General features: G+C 41.1%; 1 protein-coding gene across 1 annotated transcript in view; it reads right to left on the bottom strand.

Annotated features, from left to right (window-relative positions):
- Positions 1-12,894, bottom strand: part of LRRC32 (leucine rich repeat containing 32) — a 49,297-nt gene extending 36,403 nt beyond the window's left edge. Inside the window, exon 1 of the mRNA XM_031961350.1 lies at positions 12,821-12,894. The gene's annotated coding sequence lies outside the window, so the exon portion shown is untranslated. The remainder of the gene's footprint in view (positions 1-12,820) is intronic.
- Positions 12,895-27,868: the final 14,974 nt, after the last annotated feature.

Raw genomic sequence — 27,868 nt, 5'->3', positions numbered from 1 at the left:
CTAGAGTGCACAGAGGATTAGACTGGGAATCAGAAAAACCTGAGTTCAAATCCCAGTTTCAGATACTCACGAGCTGTATGATGGGGAAGTCATTTAAACTCTCTCTGTGCCTCAGTGTCTTCATCTGTAAAATAGATATGCTAATAATAATGATAATAGCTAATAATAATAATAATAATCAAGTGTTGTGAGGATAAAATGCAAAAATATTTGTAAAGTGCTTTGCAAATCTTAAAATGCTTTTGCTACTTCTACTACCACTACCACCACTACGATTACTATTACTACTACCATCACTAACACTTAGGTCTAGATTAATAGCTTCCTAACATGTCTTTCTGACTCCATTCCCTCCCCCTTCTAATTCATGTACTGGATGGTATCAAAAGAATTTTTTTTTCCTGAGGCAATTGGGGTTAAGTGACTTGCCCAGGGATTGTCTGGGATTGGATTTGAACTGGGGTCCTCCTGACTTCAGGGCTGGTGCTCCATCCACTGCGCCATCCAGCTGTCCCAGAATACTCTTTTCTCATGTACATATTAGGCCACTTCTTTGCTCAAAATTCTTTAGTTAGCTTCCCATGCCTAATCAGAAGTTCAGTTTCCTCTGATGTTCAACAGTCTACCAGCACTTTGCCTTTTCAGCCTTATTTCTTACGATTGTTTTCTGTGGGACATAGTACTTGGTTTTTCATTTCCTTAATATGTTTAATTATCAGGTATTTTTACTCATTAGAGTTATGTGGGTAAGGTTTTATACCAGGTCTCTCCCGGATTATGGGGGCCCCCAGGGCAGTGCTTCTCTAAGCACAGTGCTTTACATGGAACAGGCAAATGTTGCTATAATGGACTGGACCCCCTTTTCAGGGCAGAGAAATATTCTATTCTGCAACTTAATGTGAGAGTCTTATTTTAGGATGCACACACACACATACTTTTGCAAAGTTATTTTATTTTCATTTATCTATTTATTCACTCATTTACTTATTCATCCATTTAGGATTAGTCCGTTTATCCTCACAGCAACCTTGAGAGATAGATGCTTCCTCCTTGCTTTCCATGATAAAGTAATTTTGCAAAAGTATTGTGTAAATGCTGTTGTCAATAATAAAATTTAAAAGGCTATTCAAGTGAATAATCCTTGTGCTTCCTTCTTCCTTCCCATGGTGGTTATAAGGAAAGCGCTTTGCAAAAGGTAAAGTGGTCCTGCTTGTTAGTCTTTCAGGAAACGCTCCTTGAGCAGCCAAAGTTGCAGTCTGACTTCCTTTTGCGCCAAGGTCAGCCCCTCCTCATTTTCTGCTTAACCTTTCTCTGAACATTTCCTGTGTGTGGGTCGTGCCTGCCACCCTCGAGCCTTCCAGACTCCAGATCTCCCCTGCTCCAGGGCGGGTCAGAGGATCACACGTTTAAAGCTGGCAGGGGTCTCAAGGGTCATGGAGAAGACCCTCTCATTTTACAATGCAGCATTCTGCAGGGAATGTGTGACTTCTGTCTCCCCAGCAGTGCCGACCAGAAAGCTGGAAGTAGAGAGGAAGGAAGGTGAGGCGAAAGGAGCTCTCTCTCCGATTTGGGAATAAGAATATCTGGGTTTGAATCCCAGACCCACCACTTACAGAGTGACAGTTGCACAAGTCCCCTATCTTCCTGATCAGCCTCCTCCTTATCGGCTGACCTCGCCACCCTCATTTTCTTTTCATTGCCCCAGGTGCTCAGAAAATACTTGTTGAGTGAGTGATGGAATTTAAACCTGTCTCTTCTCAGCCCTCTGTCACTGACTTGCTGGGAGGCTTTGGCTAAATTACTGCCCCAATCTGAACCCGTTTCCCCTTCTGTAAAACGAAGCTGGCTACAAGATCTCTAAGGGTCCTTTCCAGCCCAAAGAGCCCACGTTGATCTTTCCAGCCTGACAAAGTTCCATCCTTTTTTAGGGCACTTTCTCTGAATCTTCTCCAGGATTCAGGGATTCAGAGGGATTCAGATCTGGAAAGGACCTACCAAAAATGTCAGAGCTCCCTCGCCTTCAAATTTCATTAATATGTGTTGAATTGGATGGAACTAAATGGAACTAAAGCTAGAACAATGAATGCTAGGGTTAGTGGGATCCTTTAAAAACAGACACAAAGCACCAAGTCCAAACCTCCTCATTCCATAAATAGGAAACTAAGGTCTGAGAAGGGAAGTGAGTTGTCCATGGTTAAACAGTGAGCTGGTCAAATCAGTCAGCCAACAAACATTTAGTAAATGCCTGCTAGGTACCTGGTGTTGTACTGGGAACACAAAAAGTGCAAAACCAAAAAAACCCTAACCCACTGATCTTTCCTTAACATGCTCACAATTTAGGCAAATATGGGACTGATACCCTTTTTAGAAATGACAATAATTCTAGTTCCACTATTCCCAGGAAATGAAAGTGAGCAGAGCTAGTGCCAAGAAGTCTGGCAGAGCACACAGAAAGGAGACGGGAGGGAAGAAGACAGATGGTACAGGTGGAAGAGCCCTAAGGCTGGAAAGGCAGCCTGAGTTCAAACCCCTGCTCTCCGACTTACTCGCTCTGTGACTTATCAGGCAAATTATTTTATTTCTCTGGGCCTCAGTTTCCCCAACAGTTAAATGAGGGGATCAGGCTAAATGATCTCTCATTCTCTTCCACTCTAGATCCAAGATCCTCTGACCCCGAGATCCAGTACACTAAGGCAAGCCACTTGCCCTCCCTGGGCCTCAGTTTACACATCTGCTGAGCATGGGGTGTGGAAAAGACTTTTTTCTCCCGTGTGAAATGAAGGGCTTGGACTACATGAGGTTCCCTGCAGTCCTAAGTCTTCTAACCCCATCCCCTGCCTCCCTCCTCGGGTTGTGGTTAGGGTCGGAGAAGAAAAAGGAGGAGAGAGTTCTTTTGAAATGTGAGCTCCCACTCCTCTTCATCTCAGACTCTCTCAGCATGTCCAACTGGGGTAATCCCCTTCCCCACCCCCTTCCCTGCTCCTCAGGGGGCCTGTCAGTCAAGCCAGGTCTGGAATCCCCGGGTGCCCAGAGCTGACATGCAAAGTTCTTCCCCGGGCAGGTCCTGTCCTCATGGGCGAGCAATGCTGTGGTTAGCCGGGGCGTCGGGGTTTCGTATCACTCATCACACCTGAGGGGCTCCCCTACAGAATGAAACTGAACGAGCAATCAGGCGTGTTCAACCGGTGCCACAGCTGCTCCAAGCTGCATGGCTACAGCAAGCCCGAGGTCCATTCCCCCAATATCAGGATTATGCTGTTGTGGAAATCCTGATAGATCGCAAATCAGAGTAAATCAGTTGCAAATAACCAGACTCTTTGTGATCTTGGTCAAATCACTCTCCTGCTTTGAGATTTCTTTTCCTCTTCTCTCATGGTGATTCAAACCAGGAGGGGGTGGGTGCAGAGATATTTTTTGCATTTTTTCCAGTTTTAAATACTGTGGGACTTTTGCTTTGCCCTCCACATTCACACCCTGTGCTGAGCCCAAAGGAAAGTCTTTATTATTATATATTTATTACTATCAGGGAAGACCCTGGGTCCCAAGATGCAATCACCCTTGAGAGACTGTCTTGTTCACTCTATTTTCTCCCTGAGGGGATCCCTTCAGGCATGTAAGAACATGGTGGTTAGGAGACTGGGGAGAGCTGGGTTCAGATACTCATACTTGGGCTTCATATATCCCTCCCTACTGGACATAGGTATCCCTTAGATTCTAAGATTCAGTGATTCTCAAAGTATGGTCTAGAGAATCCTGGGGATCTCTGAAACCCTTTTAAAGGGTCTACAAATTCAAAAATAGTTTTTATTTTCAATATGGTAAATGTCTCTAAATATAATCCAGGTAAACAAAAACGCTTTGGAGAGATCCTCAATAATTTTTAATAGGATAAAGATACTGAAAACAAAAGTTTGAGAACCACTGTCTTAGAAGGTAAATCACCTAATCTCAGAGTTTATAAGATTTAGAGCTGGAAAGAACCTTGAAGAAAGATCACCTTGACTCGGAGCCTCAGAGAACTAGATATGTTATCTCCTTGGGGTAGTTAGCACTCTGACAAAAGCAAGGTTATCATGGGAAAGAGACACCATTGAGAGCCTGTAAAATGGGGATAACACCTGACTCTCTTCAAGGCTCCGCTGGAATCATTCTGCAGGAGGAAGCATCTTTAAGTGCCCTTCCTCTTGGAGATGATCTTCTACCTACTCTGTCCCTATCTTGTTGGAACTGGATCCATGTTGTCTACTACTATCAGAATATGGATTCTGTGAGGCTGGGAATGTTTTTTCCCTTTCTTTATATGCCCAGTCTGTCACAGCATAAGCACTTAATAAATTTTTATTAACTAACTGATTATCTCATAGAACTGAAGTGGTGTGTGTAAAGTACTTTGAAAACCTTTAAATGCCATTTCATGACCACCATCATGTGTAGGTATCATGTGATAGATAGAGCCAGCTCAAATCAGCTCCAAGAGTGGATTGTTAAATTTTCATTGGGAATATTTATGGCGGAAATTGACTTGTGCTACAAATCAGGGCTTGATTTATTATTGTGTTGATTGTCTAAACTTAAGAAAGTGATGGGAGGATTAATAATGTAAATTTAGCTTAAAATGTGTTGTGCATTTTTTTTGGAAAATCAGTTGTTAAACTTACAAGCATACCCCCATGTCATGGATGGTATTCCTGGGTTCAGGCCTTACTTCTGACACTTATACTGTGGTTTTGTAAAAAGGAAGAAGTTGGACTTTAGCAGTGAGGTCCTTTCCAGCATAAAAGCTTTGATATTTGATTTCCATTGTCATATTACTCCATCTAGTCCTCTCTCCTCATTTTATAGATGAGGAAATTCTGGCTAAGGGAATGCAGCTATTTTCCCCAAGTTCACCTGGGGAAGAAGAGACAAAGCTAGGTTTTTATTTCAAATCTTATGTCTCAAGATGGAATCATCTTAGAGAGGAGAAATCTCCTCTACAGAGGAAGGAGTTTAAAAAAGGAGGGGAAGAAGAATAAGCATTTATGTAGCAATTACTATGTACTAGGTACTGTGCTAAGTGTTTTGTGAATATTATTTCATTTGATCTTCAAAACAACCCTTGGAGGTATTTTACCATTGAAGAAACTGAGGCAGGTAAAGGTGAAGTGACTTGCCCAAACTTAAACAGCTAGTAAATCTCTGATTTTGGATTTTCACTTAGGTTTGTTTGTTGCTTTTGTTGTTATTCAGTTGTTTCAGTTATGTCCAACTCTTGATGACCCTATTTGGGGATTTTTGGAGGGGTTTGCCATTTCCTTTTTGACCTCATTTTATAGATGAGAAAACTGAGGCAAATAGGGTCAAGTGACTTGCACAGAGTCACACATCTAGTGTGTGTCTGATGGCTAGGTTTGAATTCAGGTTTTCCTGTCTCCAGTCTTGGAGACATGACTCCATGACCTAGCTATCTCTACTGACACAAAGTAGATAATAAAAACTTGTTGATTGTCTTGTAAGCTATACTATACAAGTTCCCAGGTCTCCTGCTTTTTTAAAAAAGATTTATTGCGTTCCTCTCCAGAGTCCTTGTAAGAGATGATATTAATAACTGACACATTTATGATGCTTTACATAAATGATCTTCATATTTCTATAATGGGTAGAAAACAGGTCTGGAGGCCAAGAATACCTGAGTTGACATTCTATTGCTGTGTGACCCTAGGTAAGTTAATTGACCCCCTCAGAGGTCAATTCTTTGGGTAATTCTTTAAGACTGTAATTTGCAGAGAAGGTGCCAACTTGTTTGACTAGAGGAAGTTTCTCCTTAACCAATGAAATCACAGTTTAATCCTTATCCCCTCAAAGCTTATAGCAGTTTACAGATGTTACCTAATTTTCACAACAAACCCATCTAGTAGATGCTGTTATGACTCCATTTTATAGATGAAAAAAACTAAAGCTAAAGGGGATTAAGGGGATTCAAAATTGTGAAGCAGTATATACTCCCTGACCCTTGGATTCCAAATCCAGAGTCCTCCCCTCGACATCCTAACTCTCTCCTACCATCAAAAATACCTTCCCAGATTCCCTGGGCCTGGAGTTGCTATTTGTCCTCTCATAATACTCATAGGACTTTTCTCATGCAAATATTAAGTTCTACTTTCAAATATCCTAGGTGTCAATAGTCAATAAACATTTTTATTCAAGGACTATGTTCAGGGAGCTAGGGGTGTAGTGGATGGAGTGCCTTGTTTGGAGAACCTAAGTTCAAATCCAGCATTAGACACTGTGTGATTTCCACCGGCTCCCCTTCCCCAGCAAGTCATTTAACCCAGTTTGCCTCAATTTCCTCATCTGTTAAATAAGCTGAAGAGGAAATGACAAACCACTCACATTTTTGCCAAGAAAACCCCAAATAGGGTCACAGAGAATTGGACATGATTGAAGCAAATCAATTATGTGCCAAGTGTGATATAAAAAAAGACAGAACATGGTTTCTGCTCCCAAGGAACTTATGATCTAACCCAACCAGCCTGTAAACTTCCTGAGAACAGGATTGCCTCAGTCACCTCCACATCTATCTATAGTTCTGCACGCAGTTGGTATGAAGCACTAGCCATTCGAGAAGGAATGAATTGGACTTTAAAGGATAGGGAAGATTGTTGGGGTGAAGCTAGGCTGGGAAGGAGTTTAGGAGGTAAGGGAATCTGCCAAGAGCATGGACCATGACCAGGGGCAAGCTTGAGGGTAAGAATGAGGGTCCTTAGTTTTGTCTTTAGACACCACAGAGGTGTCTAAAAAAAGCCCCACAGAGGGAGCTTTTCATAGGTCATTACATATTTACTGCTGGGAGAGACCTTGAAGGTCATCCCTCCCTCTCATTTTATTGATGAGGCTGAAGGAGATTGGATGACTTGCCCTGATTCACTCAGCTATTGAGTATTCCAGGCAGTATCTGATCCAGGGTTTACCTGACTTCCAGTCTGTACCATCTGCTTGTCTCTTAAATGTTCATTGTTTGATTAATACTACATTTCACAAAGCTCTTTTGTCACAATAGCCTCATGAAGGAAGCAGGGGGGAGAGATCAATCTCCCCATTTTAAAGATAAAAAACTTGAGGTTCAGAGAGTTATTGTCTTGCCTTGGAGCCCATTGAGAATCACTGATTAGAACTAGGATTGAAAATCTAGACTTTGGTTGAAAGTCTGGTGTTCTTTCCACTTTGCCATTCATTTATGCTAGGAGGGAGAGAGGGAAAACGGAAAGGAAGGAAGCAAGGAAGGAAGGGAGAGAAAAAGGAAGGAAGAGATAGAAGAAGGAAGAGAAGAAGAGAAAAAGGAAGAAATAGAAAAAGAAAGGGAGGGAGAGAGGAAGGAATAGAGAAAAGGAGGAAGAAATGAAGAGAAGGAGAGAGGGAGGAAGGGAAGAAGGAATGAAAAACAAAGGAATGAATGCAAGAAGGGAGGAAGGAAGGAAGAAGGAATGAAGAAAGAAGAAAAGGGAAAACATTAAGCATCTATTATATATCAGGCACTATGCTAATTGCTTTACAAATTTTAACATTTAAACTTCAGGACTCCTCTGGGAGGATAGTGTTGGTTCCATTTCATGGTTAAGGTCTAGTGTCTGAGACATGATTTTAAACTCAGTTCTTCCTGATTTCAGGCCCAGGACTCTACCCACTGAGAAAATTATTTGTTCTTTCTTGTGCTCAGTCTCTTTCTCCAAATGATGGAATCAAAGTAGATTGTTTCCCAGGTCTATGTCCTGGACCTTCACTCTCAAAAATCTGAATGGCCATCATCCAGGATTCTAGAGAGGCTATTCTGGTACTGGATGAGAAGTAGAGGTAGCTCTGTGCTCTGGAATCACAGTATTTAGACATTAAATAAATATGTGTTGGTTGAATGAGTACAATTCATTCCATCTTCACAGAATGTAGAGTTTTGAGGAAAAAGACATAATCCTTGGGAGAAAGAATACAGTACAATGGTTCACATTTCATGGTTTCAGACCATATAGGGTTTCTCAGTGATAGTCTAATAATTCTTAATTGATGCTGTAAGCAGTAAATAATTTTCAATTATGTTCCAAATATATTTTTATAGAATTTTGTTATATATATATAATATATTTTCCATATATTAAGTGATAGAATACATTAATATTTTATTATATGATATAGAATTTATATAACTTTAATAGTTTATATAATTTTATATTTTTAACAATAGGGAAATATAATTTTATAAATTGTAAATTTGTAATTTTAATAATTAGGTCATATAAATTTTAATTTGGAGCTTTGGGGGGCAAAAGTTACCATTGGATTTATTGCAAGCATTTAATAAATCTAAAAAAATATTATGCATAATATATTAAGTTACCCTGGAAGTTCACAAAACATTTCTTTTTGTGAACCTTTTTAAAAGAGGTTCGAGAGACAAAAATCATCGGGGACCATTGGCATATTGGAAAGGAATTTTATGAGAAGGGGAACTAGGAAATCTGGATTCTATCATGGATCTGACATTCATTTATGTGACTGACTATGGGCAAATGACTTCATCATATCAATATATTTAAGGAGGAAAGGAACCTTAGCAATTAATCTCTTCCAACTCCTTCCTTTTATGGATAGGAAAACTGAGTCCTAGAGGCAGAAATAATTTGTTCAATGTTGCCAGATAATGGACAATGAAGTCAAACTGGGGTTCCAAGGTTGGCTTTCTGACTCCAAATTTTCTAGGCTTTGGCGCCTTCCTTCCTTCCTTCCTTCCTTCCTTCCTTCCTTCCTTCCTTCGGACCTGAAGTTAGGGAGACCTGAATTCAAATCTTATCACAGATACTTACTAGTATATAACACTGGACAAATCACAACCTCTACTTTTCTCCATTTCCTCATTTATAAAATGGGGGTAATAACAGTGCCCATTCCCAGGTTCTGAGGATAAAATGAGATCTTGTAAAGTACTTTGAAAACCTTAGAGTACTATATAAATGCTAGTGTTATCTCAACTTTAACATTCTAGCTCTGTGTCCTAGGATTGTTTGTCCTAAAGATTGATATCCTCTGTTCTAAAGATTTTCTAGCTCTGACTTTCTATGCTCTTTTAAAGTCCTTTCTACCTCTCACATATTCAAAAGTCTCTTCAAGTTCTGGAATCTTATGCTCTAGACCCTTTGTGACTCTAAGCTTCTCCATGAGTCTACTTTTCTGTTACTATTACGAATGTTCCCTCCATTTTCTGATTCATAGCCTCTCATCACATTAAGTAGAGAAAGGAGAATTACCCAGTCAGTATTCTCACCACTGAATATGAGACTTTAGGGATGGGGGCTCCAGGGGAAAATTATGGACTTGGCTCCTTTTCAACCCTGTGAAAATTCAGGAATTCCCAGGTAATCCCCCAGAGGTGAAAGAGATTTCCCAGAGCTTCAGGGACAGTAAATCCACCTCTGCTTTCCTGTACTCTTTAGGAGAGTGTTGAAACTTGAGGCACACAGGGACCAATGAATTATGCAGGGAATTAGGTTGGGCTAGTCACCTAAGCGTCTTCTTTGCTCATACAGATTTACGCTTGGATGGTCCATGCTCCATTTGTCATGGGAATGGCAAAGGACAGGAGCTGGGAGTGTATGAGCACACATAATCCCAATTAGAAAGTAATGTAAAAGTCCAGTGTATCTCTCTCTCTCTCTCTCTCTCTCTCTCTCTCTCTCTCTCTCTCTGACTTCTTTCAAACATGGTGATTTTCTTTATTGTCTTGCCTCAGTGACCAAGAAAAATGAGCATTTGACTAGGGATAGTCCATGCTTTTATATAGAGATATGACTGCAAACCACAAATTCTGTGATCCAGGCATAATAGCTTACTTGCTGTTCCACACACATAATGCCTCATTTCCTACCTCCATGTTTTTACTCTGGCTGTCCTCGTGTCAGGGATGCTTTGCCTCCTCCCCTTTGGTTCTTGGAATTTCTGCTTTCTTTCAAGACTGAGCTCTCAGTTCTTAGCTGCTACTGAGACCCAATGAGGAGGGAAGAAAAGGAAGAACAAGGGGTGTGTATTTGTGTGTGTGTGTGTGTGTGTGTGTGTGTGTGTGTGTGAGAGAGAGAGAGAGAGACAGAGAGAGACAGAGAGACAGATAGAGAGATAGAGAGAGAGAGAGAGAGAGGGGGGGGGGCATTGCTCAGCTTCCATCAGAGGAGAGTGTTAGCAAACAAAATCATATCCAGGTGCTCACTCACCTCACCTGGGACCACTTTGCAGCCAGGTGAGCATCTATCAACATGGTTCAAATCTCCAATGAGTGACACACTCCGAAACACAATGCCCACAATGCACAGAGATAGACTACACTGTGCATACAATGCACATCACTGCAATACACATCACACATGTGCATGACACATTTATTTTCCTATGATTTTTCAGTCATGTCCAAATACATGCACAAATGTCAATGTAATAGCAATGAGGTTTTGTGTGCATGTATATGCATGTTTACAAACCACATACATACATGCATGTAGAACAGCTGATATTTGGTCACCTCACAAACTGAGGGACATTTGGGCCTGAGAGTCTAGACCTCTCATCTTACAGAGGAAGAACCTGAGGCACAAAGAGATAAGGTGATTTATCTAAGAAAATAATCACAGTAATAATGACAGCTAACATTAACACAGAACTTTCAAGTTTGCTAAGTACTTTAAGTATGTTCAATCCTTACAAGAACCCTAGGAGTTTGTTGCTCTTACCATCCCCGCAATTTACAGATGAGGAAACTGAAGCTGAGAATAGTTCACTGACTTCCCGGGGATCACGCAGCCAGGAAGCAGGATTTCTGACTTCCAGTCTGGTGCTCTATCCCTGAGCCACCCGCTGCAAGGTCATCTTCAACAGCGGCAGACCTCGCGCTTGAAATGAGGGCCACAGGCTCCGGGACTAGTCTTGGGTGCCTTGCTGTTAGGCAGGCGCCCATGCAGCACTTTGAGATTTGCAGAATCTTTACGTGTGGGGTCTTGTGCATACAACATGCATGTGGCCCAACAAACACATGTGTAAGACTATCCGTGTGGCAGCACATGCACATACATGTAAGGCGTGTGTACAGGCTAATTAACGCACATGTGCACGCACCAAACAATCCATGCCTAGATAAGATATGCACCTGTCATCCGACCAATGTATGTACGCAGCCTCATACTCCAACCAACACTGGCAGGCAGGTAGCAGTCTACATGCCAACCAACACAACACAAACACGGGGGCGCATCATGTGAGGTGCACAACCTTATATAAAGCAACGGATTTGGAGTCGAAGGTCCCGCGTCCAGATCCGAACTCTGTCACGCATTCCCTTGGTGACTTTTGGACAAGCTCGCTGCTCTCTCCATCCCGCACCCAAGCCCTAGTTCCCTTCTTTGTAAAATAAGGGGCTTTTGGACCACCTTCCTGCCGGGTCTGAGCCCAGCGATCTGTCCCACACGTACCCAGTGCGAGCACACCCACGCGGCACCCACGCGCTCTCCCACGCGCGCACACACCGCGCATCTCACGTCCTCCGACATTCGTGTCTGACCGGGAGCCTGTGGAGATCGCCTTCTCCGATCTGCTCGGGAAGGAAAGCAGTCCCCCCCCCCACGCTATGGGACTTTCACGGGGGGGGGGGGGGCAGATGCTCCTTCCAACTGAGGGGGCAGAAGATTCCCGTCCTCTCGAGTCTAGGTCTAATGGAGAGAAATAGGTAACGCAATGGTCCCGTACGAACCCAGGCTTCAGGAGCTATTCGAACTTTCCCCACTCCTCTCCTTTGTGAGCAGGGAACTGCATATTAAAAGAAATTGAAGTCAAAGGGGAACCGGGACTGACTTGACCAGAATCACTCAGTGAGATAGCAGCAGAGCTGGCACTGGGACCTACCCGGCTCTTCAACGAGGGCGGCTCTCAAAGGGAGAGCTCCTCATTCTCCGTCTCTTTCCCGTTTATCCGTCTAACTATCCCCGGCTGTGTCCCCCCAGCCTCAGAGAACGAGGTGACCTCTAGATTCGTGCCAGGGGTGGGACTGAGTCAAAAGTTTGCCACAGCAGCAGCTGAGATTATATTTAGAGCTGGAAAGGGCCTGCTTTCATTCGTTTTTACAGCTGAAGAAACTGAGGCTCAAGTATTTAGTAAGCAGCAGGTTTGCGTTTTCAATCTACATCTTTGGCCTGGGGATCATTCCCTTTCTCCGGCTTCACAGCTCATCCTCCCCTTCCTCCCTTCCCCCCAACACCACAAGGTTTACCTAACCTCAAACCACTCAGTGCATTCACTGCAGCCCATGCCTCGGGGCACTGAGCTCGTCTTCAAAAAATGCTTGCTGTTTTTATCTAGCTCACACTTTTTTTTCTTCCTCTGGGTCTATTTTTGGTTTGAGGGAGGCGGTCAGTAGAGTGGTACGAACCCTGGGCTTAGATCCCGGACGTCTGGATCTGAGCTCCAATTCTCATCCAGACACTTCCTAATTGGGTGACCTTGGGCGAGTAACTTTCACTAGCCTGTGGTCCATTCTCAACCAGGCAAGAAAGTCATAGTATAACTCTCTCCACCCCCGGAGTAGTGAGGAAAAGGCTTTGCTAACCTTACATTTTACAGAGCTAAAGCAAATGGGAATTCTTAATACAAGGATACCCCAGCAGTCCGTAGTGAACCGGTCTTTAGGAGAGAGGCTGTCCGCGGATAAACCGCATCCCAATAATCAAGTATCTTGTTTCTTTCACCCTTACCCCCAATACGCAACGAAGCCTATATCCTTCAGCCTCGAACAAAAGAACACTTAAAAATGACTAACCTCCTCCTCAGGCTCCTGTCCCCTCGACCTCCACGATCCTCTCCTCACTGGCCCCTTGACATACCTTGACAGGGGTTCGTCTTGGGAGAGACTGGGAAATCGGGCTTAAAGAGCGGCTCGGAGGAGATGAAGGGCAAGGGGTGCGGGCATAGCTTCAGGCTCCTGGCACAGGGCACAGCGGGGCAGCCTACTAGGGCACCAAGAGAGCACCCGAGGCGTTTTGCTAATTTCTCATTGACACCTCCTCCCTTCCCCTCACCACCACACACCTCGCTTCCTTCCTTCCTTCCTTCCTTCCTCTCTAACTTTTCTCCTCTCCCTTCAAAGCCGCCTCTTTCTCTGTCACTTTCCAGTCTCTCCTTTTTTATTGCCCTCGCTTTTTCTACCCTCACCTCTTTTCTCTGTCGTTTATATATCTAACTCTCTCTTTCTGTCTCCCTGTCACTTTGTATGTGTGTGTTCTTGTCACTTTGTGAGTGTTTTTCTCTGGCTGGCCTCCATCTAGGATTCTATGTGTCCTCCAGCCCATCATTCAAATCCTCTGTTCTAATCCTGCCTGTGCCCCTGGCATCCCCCTTCTGTGACACCTGTCACCATATACTGATTCCTCTGATGTGTCTTGATCACATCCCACCTGATGCCCTCTCCTCCCTGGACAGGAGTTGCCTCTTCTATTTGCCTTTGTCCAGGGAAAGCAGGTGTCAGAGGCGCTGGGTTTGCCAGCCTAAAGACCAAGAGTAGATATCAGGAGTCAAAACCAAGGGACCCCAAAGGCATCTGTCCTGTTCATGAGGGACCAAGAATTAGAACTACTGAGAAAGATGAAGAGAAAAAGTTCTGGGCTGAGAAAATCAGGGCTTCTAGTCCCCACTTCTGAGCCCGCCACAAGCAAAGTGGGACAGTCATTTCTGTTCTCTGAAACATACCTCACTTGGTAAATGAAGAGAATTATATCTGCCCTGTCTACACTACAAAGTGTGGTGAGAATGAAGTTAGATCAAAGAAACCTTTAAAACAACAGAAAACCTTCTTAGATGACTTTGTAAAGTGTAAAGTACTTTGAAAACAGAAGGTACTTTCTAACTATAAAATGCTTTGTTGATTAGGGAGTCCTGTGTAAATTGAGAAGGTGACTGAGAAATTTTAAAGGTGTTAGAAATGATAAAAGGGTTTTTAAAACTACAAACTGTGTTAACTGTTAAATATTTTAGGAATTAGGGGATTAGGATCATTGCTATCCAAGCTGGGAGGGACATTGAGTTCAGACCCCCATTTTTACAGAGATATCGGAGGAGGAGAATGACTTTTCCAAATCACCTAGGTACATAACAAAGCACCAGAGCCAGTATTCAAATTTAAGTTTCCCAACTCCAAATCCAGTATTCTTTCTACCCATTGGAATGATCATTCATTCATTCAAAAAATATTTTTGAACACCTTTTCTAGGAAATATCCATACTCTTCTGAATGGGACAATATGATTCTCCTTTATAAGCAAGGTTTTTAACTTGTTTCCCTGGCATATCACCCAGTGGCTGAACTTCACTAATAGGTACTTGTTTGGATAGGATTGTATTGGATTGCTTAAACAACATCCCTATCCTCAGGGAACTCACCCAGAAGCTCTCAGTTCATTGCTTAGCCCAGGAAAAATCCTGTGATTGATGATTTCCTGAAGATGAAGCCAGTGGGGTGACATTAAGCAAATTTTCCTTCTCATTGGAGCCTAACTTCCTCTTTCTTAAAAGGAGAGGATTGGACTAGAAAAATCTCTTTTTTGTGTGTGTTTTTAAAAATTTTTAAATAAATGTTTTTAATTGGCTTAATGGCTGTGGAAGACTGATTATTCTGACAATTGAATCTAGTTATATCTGCATTATCATAATGTGTGTATCTCACTAAAGAATATAATTATTCTTTTTTTTTTTTGACTAGAAAATCTCAAAGGCCTTTGAGCTTGAGAACCTATGATTCTATGAACAAGATGTCAAGGAGAAGAAAAGAGAAGAGAGGAGAGCAGAGAAGAAGAAAGGAGAGGAGAGAAAAAAGAGAGGAGGGGAGGGGAGACTAGAAGAAAAGAGAATCAGGGGAGGGATAATTTTGGTGGAAAACCAAGTTGGGGAGTCATCTATAGCAGATAAGTGGAAGTTTGGAGAGTCCTAGGCTTAGAAAATGGACAGTTGTGGTCACTGGGTAAGGGGTCTGGAAAATATGAATGAAATAGATGAATAATTGAATGAATGAATGAAAAAGCAATTATTAAGTACTTACTATATGCCAAAATTTTCTAAGCATATGCAAACAGAATAAGCTAGATAGTTCTTGTTCTCAAGGAGCTCACAGTCTACTCAGAGAAGACAACATGTTAAAGAAAATTCAGCTTTGAGGAATATTGAAAAGCCCAGAAGTTCCTAGGTTAACACAGTAAGTCAGAAGACAAGGGAGGAAGGGGAGAATGCAGAGCACAGGGACAAGGAGATAGTAAGGTTACTATCTCCTTGTAAGGTCTGGTGATCCTCCATCTCTTAGATGAGTTGGTGATTTCCATATCATCTGTTGTGTGTATAGTCAAGGCCATATGGGTTTTGATGAAAAGAACACAAGACTAGATTCCAGTAGAGCCTTTCTTTATATCCCTAGCACTTATTATAGTGCCCAGCACATTGTAGGCTCTTAAAAATGCTTATTGATGGATGCCCATCATCAGTTGGAGAATGGCTGAATAAATTGTGTGAATGTTATGGAATATTATTGTTCTGTAAGAAATGACCACAGGATGATTTCAGAAAGGCCTGGAGAGACTTACAGGAACTGATGCTGAGGGAAATAAGCAGGACCAGGAGATCATTCTACATGGCAGCAACAAGATTATATATACAATGATTAATTCTGATGGACGTGACTCTCTTCAACAATGAGATGATTCAAACCAATTACAGTAGTTCAGTGATGAAGAAAGCCATATACACTCAGAGAGAGGACCCTGGAAACTGAGTGTGGATCACAACATAGCATTCTCACTCTTTCTCTTGTTCTTTGCTTGTATTTTTTCTTTCTCAGGTTTTTTTCCTCTCCTTGATCTGATTTTTCTTGTGCAGCAAGCTAACTGTATAAATATGTATACATATATTGGAGTTAACATATATTTTTACATATTTAACATGTATTGGACTACCTGCCATCTAGGGAAGGGGGTGAGGGGAAGAAAGGGATAGTTTGGAACAGAAGGCTTTGCAAGAGTCAATATTGAAAAATTACCCACGCGTATGTTTTGTAAATAAAAAGCTTTAATTAAAAAACAAAAAATGCTTATTGACTGAGTGATTTATTTTGGCTCCAATATTTAATCATGAATTAATGGGCAAATCATTTTCCTTCTTAGTGTCTCATTTTCCTCATCTATAAATAAGGTTGGTTGCAAGGATTTATCTCACAGGGCTATTTTGAGAAATATATATTGTAATGTACAAGTAAAAGAGACTTGAACTAATGGATGAATGAATGAAAAATAATGTATTACTGCTTACTATGTGCCAAGCACTTTGGTAAGAATTGGGGGTACAAATAAAGAATAAAGACCAAATCCCTACTCTTATGAGACTTACTCTTAATTAGGTGAGATAATACATTTAAGAATTCAGCTGTAGGACAGATGTAAGCTCTGGAAGCCCTTAAGAATGGCCAGGAGTCAAGCAGATCACAAGACTTAGGGGGTCCTTAGAGTGTATCTGAAGGTGAGATCAAAGTGCTACTCATCTGGGAAGGTATGGAAGGAAAGGTAGATGGTGAGGACTGGTGGTCCTCCATCTCCTCCAGAGGATTATAGTTAGTGACTAGTACATACGGTATTGTGAGTCACCATGTTGTTTTTGCTATCTAGCTGTTTCTGCTTTAGTCTAGGGATTGGAAAGATGGCCCTGCTAACTTTTTCCTCTCAGCAGAAAGATGGGGAAAGGGTGGCTCAAGGCCCTAGGTGAGTGAAAGGGAAGGCAATGGAGGCACCCTGCTGACTTTTCTTTTTTCTCTTCCCCTTCTCCCTGGCTCCCCTTAACTCCTCTTCTGTGGATTACTCTCATTTTCCAGACCCTGGACCACTAGTTGAAGAATATCTGCCAGCAGGATGCCCTTCCCCTTCCACGTTGCCTCCCCCTTCCCCACTGTACCTCACCACCACTATCATCATCTTGGACCTGTCACTGAATCATGTGATTCCACTCTGGACTTTAATAACCTCCTCTGTAAAAATTGTTGTTGCTGTTCAGCCATTTCATTTGTATTTGAGTTTTCGTATCTCCATTTAGGGTTTTCTTGGCAAAGTTACTTCTCCAGCTCATTGTACAGAGGAGGAAGCTGAGGCAAACAGGGTTAAGGGATTTGCCCAGGGTCACCCAGCTATGGGAAGAATATTATCCCAACTCTGCTTCCATGCAATAATGGAGATAAGGGCTCATACATTTATGAGACATATTTTTTTTTATTCAGCAGATATTTATTGAATGACTACCATGTAAAAGAGTTTATGTGAATAACAACCATATGAAGTAAGTGCTGTAAAAAAGTATAGGTTATTCCCATTTTACAGATGAGGAAGATTTAGTGACTTGCCTAAATGCACATAGCTAGTAGGTAGATTTGAATCCAGATCTTCCTAACTGCACATCTCACACTTTATCCATTATACCACACCAGTTCTGTGTAATTCAACTATATTGATACTATCTCACAGCAGAAAAGTGCTATATGAAATTATGGATTGTTGCTATTATTTGGGAGAGCTCTAATTGTTAACCAATCATATTCTGCCTCCCTCTAACTTCCCATTCCTTATTTATACTTGTGGAAACTACACTGAACAGAGGCATCTATCCTGTGGAGAGGGGAATATATACACATATCTGTATGTACATGTGCTCCCCCACATAGAATATACTTTCTCCTAAACCAGGGGCTGTTTTATTTTTTGCTTTTGTATTCCTAGAACCTGGTATACAATAGGTGCTTAATAAATGCTCATTGAATGATTTGTTGGAAGAAAACTGAATTTAGAGTCAGAAACTCTGGTTCTCCAGGACCTCAGGATGTTGTGTAACCCAGACTAAAGCACTGACCTTCTCTTGGACTTAGTTTCTCTATGTATAAAATGAAAGGGTTGGTTTAGGTGATCAGTAAGGACTTTTAACTTTGGCAGGTAAAACCATCCCCACACTAGTCTGCGGGATCTTGAAATCGACTTTCACATGTCTTGCCTGCCCTCTAGTGGTCTGGTAAAGATTCTCACTGAAGACTCGGACTCTGATGGAATGGAATTAACCCTGAATAAAACGACATAGAACACAACAGAACAAAGTAATCGTACATAGAACTATGAATATTAGGTACAGAATTATTTTATCTCTAAATGTGTAATAATATTAGATACAGGTTTATTTTATTTCTAAATATGTGATATGTAACTTTCAAAATTGTCCTGTTTCTCCATGATTCTTTCTCTACCATGCATTTAAAAATACTTTAATGACTCTTTCTTTCCTCCCTCCCTCTCTTCCTCATTTTCTCCCATCCACCCTCCCATCCTACCTCTTTCCATTTCTTCCTCTATTACTGACATCTTTTCTCTTCCTCCCTCTCTCTCTCTCTTCCTTCCTTCCTCCCTCCCTTCTTTCTTCCTTCCCTCCCTCCCTTCCTTCCTCCCTTCTTCCCTTCTTTCCTCTTTTCCTCCTTCCCTCCCTCCTTCTCTCCCTTCCTTCTCTCCTTTCCTTTCTTCCTTCCTTCCCTCCCTCCCTCTCTTCCTTCCTTCCTTCCTTCCTTCCTTCCTTCCCTAATCATAGTTCCCCTCTCTACCTTCATTCTTCATAAATTTAACAAAACCCTTGTAACAACTGTGCATTGTTAAGGAAAGCAAATACCTATATTGTTCGGAAATTTGTGTCTCATTCTACAAATTAAGTCTGCCACTTCTCGTCAGGAGGAGGATATCATCACTGTCATCAGTCTCTGTAATTAGGGTTATTCATTGGTCATTACATTGATCAGAGTCTTTCAGAGTTGTTTGTCTTTCTAATGTTGCTGTTGTATGTCATTCTGCTCAATTTACTCTGCATCAGTTCATATCAGTCTTTCCAATTTTTCTGAAAGCGCTCCTTTACTAGTTTTAAAGGTAAAATAGTACTATTCCATTATATTTATGTGCCATAATTTGTTCAGCCATTCCCCCAACTGATGGCTTCCAGTTCTTTTTCATCATAAAAAGAGCCATGAAAAAGTATTTTTTTCATAGATGAGGTCTTTTCCTCTTTCTTTGATCTTTTGGGGATGTAGACCATAGGTTACATGGGACATAGTTCCAAATTCCATTGATGGAAGGGCACTTGGGCACTCTGGTTAGTTCAATAATTATCTCATTACCACCACCATCCCCCTGCCTCTTCCTACAGAAGAAGGGAAGTATGATGAAGAGATAGGAATGGGTTTCCTTCTATCTTTCCTTCACAGTTACATGATGCCTCAAAAAAAATCATATAACCCTTGAAACCACATGTTTGGTAGGCATTATAAAGGAAAAAAAGTTTCATTAGTAAAATTCTAATTCTCAGGATAGCCTTTTGTTTTTTTCTTCTCCCTCTTATCAAATTTTGTTGTGAATCAGTCACAAACTATGAGATGTCATTGAAATCCTGTCCTGAGAACCCAAAAATCTGGGTTCTAACTCTGGGCAGGGGGAGGAAGGGATAGGCATTTAATAAGCACCTACTATGTTCTAGGAACCGAGCCAAGTGCTTTATAAGTATTATTTCATTTGAGCCTCACATAAACTCTGGGAGGTAGATGTATAATTATCCCCATTTTACATCTGGGGAAACACAAGTGAACTGCCTTGCCCAAGATGACATAGCTATTAAGTGTTTGAGACTGCATTTGAACTTAGGTCTTCCTGACTCCAGATCTGACGACTCTGACTGCCTGATTGCCTCTAAACCGAAGTCCTATCATGAGCTGTGATATTACATCGGGCAAATTATTTCTCCTTATAAGACCCTAATTTTCTATCTGTAAAATGGGAGGATAGTACTGGATGATTTTAAAGTTTGTCTTTAGCTCTGACTTTTATATTTATAACATTCTATATACCAAGGCTCCTTCTACCACAATTTATGTGCAAAGCTCCCTTCTGGATCTCATACTTGATGTTAAAAAATCTGATATCATTAAATAGCCTGATTCTTTTTTATTTTAAATTTAAATATTTTATTGAGGTGTTATTTTTTATGGGACATAAAGAGGAAATGTAATACCTGGTCCCTGTTGTGATAGAAGTTATAGCCCAGTTTGAGGATAAATCAGAGCTTAAAAATGTGGTGGTGACTCTATCTGCTGTACAAACTGAAGTCTGAAAAGAGATGTCTACAGGCTGGAGTAATATAATCCGTTTTCAACATTAATTTTTAATAAGATTTTGAGTTTCAAAATTTTTCCCTCCTTTCCCAAGACAAGTAATATGATATAGATTATACATGAGCAAACATGTAAATATATTTCTACATTAGTCATGTTGTGGAAGAAGAAATGAAACAAAAGAGAAAAGCCACAAAAAATGAAAATAGTATGATTTGATCCTGCATTGAGACTCCAAAGTTCTTTTTCTGGACAAGGATAGCATTTTCCATCATGAATCTTTTGGAATTATCTTGGATCACTGCATTGCTCAGAAGAGCTCAGTCTACCATAGTTGATCATTGTACAATTGTTACTGTGTAAAATGTTCTCCTGTTTGTGCTTATTTAGCATCAGTTCATGTAAGTCCAGATTTTGCGAAAATCTTCCTACTTATTTCTTATAGCAATGGTATTCCCTTATATTTATATATTACAACTTATTCCGCCATTCCCCAGTTAATGAGCATCTACTCAATTTCCAATTCCTTGCCTCCACAAAAAGAGCTGCTACAAATATTTTTGCACATGTGGGTCCTTTCCCCTCTTTTATGATCTCTTTGGGATACACATCCAGTAGTGACACTGCTGGATGAAAGGGTATGCACAGTTTGACTGTATAGTTTGCATAGTTGCAAATTGCTCTCCAGAATGGTTGGATCAATTCACAACCCCACCAACAATGCATTTGTATTCCAATTTTCCCAATCCTCTCAAACCTTTATCATTTTAAATTTTCTATCATATTAGTCAATCTGATAGGTGTGAAGTGGTACCTCAGAGTTGTTTTAATTTGCATTTCTCTAATCAATGGAGGATTTTTTTTCCATATAACTACAGATAACTTTAATTTTTTCATCTGAGAACTGCCTGTTCACATTTTTTGATCATTTATCAATGGGGGAAGGATTTATATTCTTATAAATTTGGCACAGTTCTCTATATATTTGAGCAACAATACTTTCATCAGAATGTAAAGATTGTTTCTCAAGATGGGAGAATTTCAAGAAACAAAGCGAAATGATCAAGACATTCCAGATAGAGCAAACAGAATGAGATGTTACTCCTAATAATGCAAAGTTCTATAACATTTAAGACTGAAGGGGTACTTTCTTTTAATTTTTTCATTATTTATTTATTTATTTTTGCTGAGGCAATTGGGGTTAAGTGACTTGCCCAGGAACACAGCTAAGAAGTATTAGGTTAAATTTGAACTCAGGTTCTCCTGATTTCAGGGCTGTTGATCTATCCTTTGTGCCACGTAGCTGCCCCCAGAAGAGTATTTTCTTTACAATAATCCAGACAGGAAAGAAGTACAAATATTATTGTACTCATTTCCATTTTGTTAGGAGAAAAGTGAGGTTCAGTAGGGGAATGTCACACAACTATTAAGTATCAGAACCAGAATTTCCTAAAATCATGAACTGCCAAGAATCCAACATATACCTGTACAATGTCTCTTCTTGGGATGGAAAATGCCATCCACATCCAAAGGGAGAACTCTGGAGACTAACTGTGGATCAAAGCATACTAATTTTTGTTAGTTTTTGGTTTTTTGTTGTTTGTTTGCTTTTTCTTTCATGTGTTTTTCCCCTTTTGTTCTGATTTTTCTTTTACAATATGACAAATATGGAAATATGTTTAAAATTACTGAACATGTATAACCTGTATCAGTTTGCTTTCTGTCTTGGGGAGAGAAGAGGAAAGGGAGGAAGGGAGAAAAAATTGGAACTCAGAATCTTACAAAAATTAATGTTAAAAACTACCTTTACATGTAATTGGAAAAATAAAATACTATTGAGTCTTAAAATAAGTAAATAAAGTTAAATGTCTTGGCTTGAAATGCCCCACAAATAATAAATAGTATCTATAAATTTCCCACAAGTAGTCATTCATCTTTCAGTTGAAGATCTCTAGTGAGGTCATTCCCATTTCACTTTTGGATAGTTCTGATTACTAAGGAGATTTTTCTGACACCAAGACTAAATTCACCCCTTTCAATTTCTTCCTATTGCTCCTAATTCTGTACTATGAAGACAAATATAAGTCAAATCCCTTTTCTTTGCATCTTTTAAAAAATGTTTTTATTGATACCTCTCTTCCCCTCCTCAGTTATTTCTGAATTTCTCTTCTCCTCATGCAAGTAAACCTTCCCTCATAACAATGAAAAATAGCTCAGTAAAACCAATCTCCACAAAAATCTGATTTAATACCATACAGCATTCCAAAGCCTATATCCCTATATCCCTAAAGAAAAGACAGGTGTCCTAATCTCTTTTGCATGTGATAGTTCTTCAAATACTTGAAACAACTATTGTGTCCCATCTTTCTCCCCCTAAACCTCCTCTTCTCCAAAGTCAACATTGCTAGTTCATTCAGTCAGTCTTTCCATGGCAAGATATCAAGACTCTTGACCATCCTGGTTGCCTTTCTATCAACTCATCCCATTTTTCAAATGTGGTGCCCCAAATTGAATGTTCTACTCCAGATATAGCATGACCAGGCAAAGAGAATCCATTGGGTTATTTTCCCTCAGCTTTGACCCTGACCAATGATACCTCTCCCAACTCAGCCCAAAATTGAGTTAGTCTTTTTGCCTGCCAAGTATAGAATGCATATGGCAAGGGGAGGAAGTGGTGAAAAGTGAGGTGATTATGCTACATGATGCCCCTCATGAGACAAAAAAGGAGGATATCTATAGATTGATGCTATGCTATGGAGAACCCTGAATATTAGGCTAAGGAATCTGAAAACACTAGGGAGTCAATGAAGTGTTTGAGATGATTCTGATCTTCCTTCTTCCAATAGTGAGTGACTCTGCACACCAAGGATTTGGGTGAAAATGTTGCCTCTGAAATCTGGTAAAATTATCTTAGACAACTAATTTGGACTTCAATTTCCCCATATGTAAAATTTGTTAGTTGGACAAAGTAACTCCTGAGGTCCTGATCTAAATTTCTGAGTCTTCCCTCTATTTTTTCTTCTTTCCTTTCTTTCCTCTTTCCAGCCTTCCTCTATGCTTTCTTCCTTTCTCTCCTTTCCCCCCTCCCTGCTTTCTCTTAGTGTCATGGGACCAGTCTAAGGAAACAAGCCTGTTCAGCCATCTAACAGCCTGTCCCTTCTCATGATTCCTGTTATCTGGGACCATTAGATCTAGAAAGATACAGTGAATAAACTAAAAATACAGCACTGCCTTGCTTTATGGCCCTTGATAGGTCATTTTGGCTCCTGTTCTACCTCTCCCTCCCCCAAAGACCTGACAAAGGAGCATCTAACAGAAATATCAAACCATCAGAAAATTTCTATAGAATACTAGGAAAAGTCACTACTTATGGGAAGTTTGAAGTGATTGCTAGTAAGAAGTCATTTGGATAGCTAGGGGGAATTCCTTAGGCAATTAATGGGTCATGATTAAACTTGAAAGTCACAGACTCTTCCCCCTTGGACCATTCTGGCCTGAATTACTAAAAACCCTCAAGCCCCTTTCAGGACTGTGTTTCCTAGAATCTGCTCAGCATTATGGCTGTGGCCCCTAGGGACCTGTGCTCTGGGGGCAGGAGGATGCTGGGTCATAGCTCTGGGAATCACATACTTCCCTTATGCAAAAGCACAGCTGATTTCTCTGGGTGTGGGCACAGCTGCTTTGGGTGCCAGGCAGCACAGCTCAGGCATAATTTAAATGGTCAGAAAGTTTGGGTTTGTGTCCTGACTGCTAAGTGACTCCCCCTCTCTGAGCCCCAGTGACTCCCTAAAATGACAAAGTGGGTAATCTCTAAGCCCCCTCAAACCCCAATGGTTTGTAACTCTGAGTTTGGTTCAAATATCTTTTCTGTGAAAGTTTTCTGGATTTCCAGTTCTTCATTTCTGAATCTTTTTTTAGCAGGGGAATCTGTTCAGGCCTCTTTTAAGCATGTATCATTTTATATTTGCATTTTTGTTTACTTTGTATTTTATTTCTATACTTCGCCTTTCTGCATTCAACAAGGGGTGAATAAACATAATAATTCCCATTTTTCTTTTTCATTAATAATTTCTAAGGGAGCAACATTGTATTGGGGAAAGAGAGCTGTCCAAAAGCAGAATGGGCTGGGTAGTGATGTCTCTGTCATGGTGGCAGAGCTGATTCTTGGTCAGGTATGGGCTGGATTGGATAACTTCAGATACTTCTTCCACCTCTAGGCATCTAAGTTCTTTGAGGAAAGGAATTATGTACTCCCAGGGAAGCCCAGAGCCTGCCCACAGTAGTAGATGTCTAATAAATGCTTGAAGACTAGAGTTTATAGCTGCACAATTCAATTCAATGAAATCACATTTTAATTTGTACCCATTGCTGAAGCAGACTCTGTACACTGTTGGGGGAAACAAAGGAAACCCTCTAGGAGAGTGGTCCTTATTCTCAGAGCGTGCTCTCTCTGACTCTGTCTCTGTGTATCTCTCTCTCTTTCTCTGTCAGTCTCTTTCTGTCTCTGTCTGTCTCTGTCTCTGTCTCTCTGTCTCTCTGTTTCTGTGTCTTTGTTTCCCTCCTTCTCCACCCTTCCCCATCTCTCTCTTTCTGTCTCTGTTTCACTCTGTCTGTTTGTCTCTCTGTCTTTGTGTATTTCTCTCTTTCTCTGTCTCTCTGTTTCTGTGTCTCTGTCTCCCTCCTTCTCCTTCTCCTTCTCCTTTTCATCCTCCTTCTCCTTTTCCTCCTCCTCTTCCTCTTTCTTCTCCTCCTCCTTCTCTTCTCTTCCCTTCTCTTCCCTTCTCTTCTCTTCTCTTCTCTTCTCTTCTCTTCTCTTCTCTTCTCTTCTCTTCTCTTCTCTTCTCTCTCTCTCTCTTCTCTCTCTCTCTCTCTCTCTCTCTCTCTCTCTCCTTCTCTCTCTCTTTCTCTCTTTCTCCTTCTCTCTCTCTCTCTCTCCTTCTCTCTCTCTCTCTCCCTTCTCTCTCTCTCCTTTCTCTCTCTCTCTCTCTCTCTCTCTCTCTCTCTCTCTCTCTCCCTCTCTTTCTTTCTCCCTCCTTCTCTCCCTCTGTCTCTTTCTGTGTGTCTCTCTGTCTCTGTCTCTCTCTCCCTCTGTCTCTGTCTCTCCTTCTTTCTCTTCTCTCTCTTCTAGTCTCTGTCTGTCTCTGTCCACATATGTGGAAATAAAAGACATCAGAAAGGAGCATATAAATTAGTGCTGAAATTAAAAAAAAACCCACTAATATTTATTTGGCACCTATTATGTGCCAGGCACTTTGCTAAGCTCTTTACAATTATCATCGTATTTGATCCTCACAACAACCCTGGCAGGGAGGTGCTGCTATTATCCCCATTTTATAGTTGAGCAAACTGAGCCAAGCATGCTAAGTGATTTGCCCAGGGGCACGTGGGTAGTGAGTGTCTGAAGCTGGATTTGAATTTGGAACTTCCTGACTCTGGTTTCTGCAGGAGGTCAGAAACAGGAGACAGATGGACTGGGGAGCCTATCTTATAAAGGAAGACAGAGGAAGATAATGTTACTAGTATGCTCTCAGAATATAACCCCCCCTGAAGTTTTTTGTCTAGCAGTTTACACCAAGCCATCCACACTCTCCCTCACCCTTGTGATCAGGGTTATTGAGTCATTTCAGGGATCCTTTGTTGTTGTTTTTCAGTCATGTCTGCCTCTATGTTTTGGGATTTATTTTATTCACAAATATGCTGGAGTTATTTGCCATTTCTTTCTCCAGCTCATCTTTGTAGATGAGAAAAATGAGGCAAACAGTCTTAGGTGATTTGCCTAGGGTCCTACAGAAGTAAGTATCTGAGACTGGATTTGAACTCAGTTCTTTGGACCTCAGGTCTGGCACTCTAGCCACTGTGCCACCTAGCTGACTGGGGTCAATGATGAGCATTAATAAAGTGTGTTGTTGAAGTCAGGGCTCAGCTGGTGTCAGGAAGCAATGGGTATTTACTAAGTTTATGAGCCATGATCTCTGCCCATTTGCCAAAAAGCATCTGTCAGTCCTGGGTCCTACCAGACATGCCCATCAAGCTCAGGGATGGATAATAAGAGTTTATGGAAATAGGACTTTCCAATCTCACACTGAATTCAATTCTTGAGTTTCCAGAAATGGCATTCTAAGCTCTCTGCCCTAAGATCTCTTCTAACATGCAACGTTACATTGGATGGGGGGCCACAGTGATGGGGAGATGCCTTCACGTCTCAGATTCCACATTCTTTGGGTCCTAACAACATTTTCATCTTTGGCATTCTGCACTCCAGAATCTTTCCAAGTTCTTATATGTTATGATTTAAGATTAAAAACAAAATAAAATGCTGAGTCTCCAAGGAGCTACAGGCCTGTTGGAGGTAAGGGAGTAGAGACAAAGAAGGAAGATGATTCAGGAGAGAAATAGCTGGTGAAATGTTGAGACTGAAGGTTCTGATCTATCTTTGTTCTATCCCCCAAGGAAAGGGAAGGCTCCTATCTGCAGATTCGCTTAAGACCTGAATCTACCCTGAGAGAAAGCTCTGGTTAAAACATAAATTCAGGGACCAGAAGCACAGAGCACTTTCTCTTCTTAATAATGTCATCCAAAGTGGGGCAGTTGTCAGATGCAATGGGGGAGGAGGGGAAAGGTGGGGAAGAGTCTATATTTCAGTATCTACAGTTCTGACAGCTTCACCACAAAGAATGAACTCCAGCTTTCAGGCCAAAATGAAACCAGTCTAGGGGCTTTGGACCCAACCCTTCATCAGGGGATCATGGGGTTGGAAGGAATCATAAGACACCATGAAGTCCAATCCCTTCATTGGATAGAGAAGGAAATTGAAATAATCCATAGAGATTACTTTTTCTCAAGGTCACATAGCTAGCAAGCAACAGAATTGGGATTTTTAAACTGAAGTCTAGTCCAAATCTAGAGCTCTGTCCATTGCATTAAGGCCATGGGAGAATAACATCTGTCAGGAAAGGGGGAATGGAAGAAGCAATAGAGTTGCTGGCAAAGAGAATCTTTATAATTTCTTATAGGCTAAGTCTCTTTAAATAGTCCTTCTTCACTAAATAGGAGCATTAGGGACTAGAAACCTCCAAACATCCCCCAGATTCTCCCCTGGGCTGGGGAAATAGCATCCATTTATCTCTCATGACACAACTAGCCAATGAATTCCTTCTGAAATGTTGGATTTATATAAGCCCTGCGCTGTCTGTGCATAGAGGATTTATAGGATATTTCCTAAAAATAAGATTTACAGGAAAATTCTTTGTAAATCTTAAAGCACATATGAATATATGAATGCTCATATATGAAAGGTTTTTATGTGCATGTGTTCCAATGTACAAATCAATCAACCTGTGAACCAGGTTATTAAATGCTTACTATGTGTTTGTCTCTGGGGATAAGGCAAAGAATCAGCAAAAACCATCCCTGCCCTCCCATAGCTCTTTATGGGAAGGCTGTGATAGTGGAAAGCAGACTGACCCTGAGTCAGGACCAGAGATTTAAAGCTGGAAAGGGCTGATTCCCTCATTTTAGAGATCAGCAAACCGAGTGGCCTGTGCAATCCTAAAGGGCAACGGCAGCAGAGCAACCTGCCTGGCATCATACAGTAGGCACTGCCCTATGGCAGAGCAGTACACCCAGCTTTTGGCTGTCCAGTGGATAGTGGTCTGC

Source organism: Sarcophilus harrisii, chromosome 3 (genome assembly GCF_902635505.1).
Source record: "Sarcophilus harrisii chromosome 3, mSarHar1.11, whole genome shotgun sequence".
NCBI classification, from domain to species: domain Eukaryota; kingdom Metazoa; phylum Chordata; class Mammalia; order Dasyuromorphia; family Dasyuridae; genus Sarcophilus; species Sarcophilus harrisii.
Note: the sequence above shows the minus strand (reverse complement) of the source record. Positions and strands in the feature narration are given on the sequence as shown.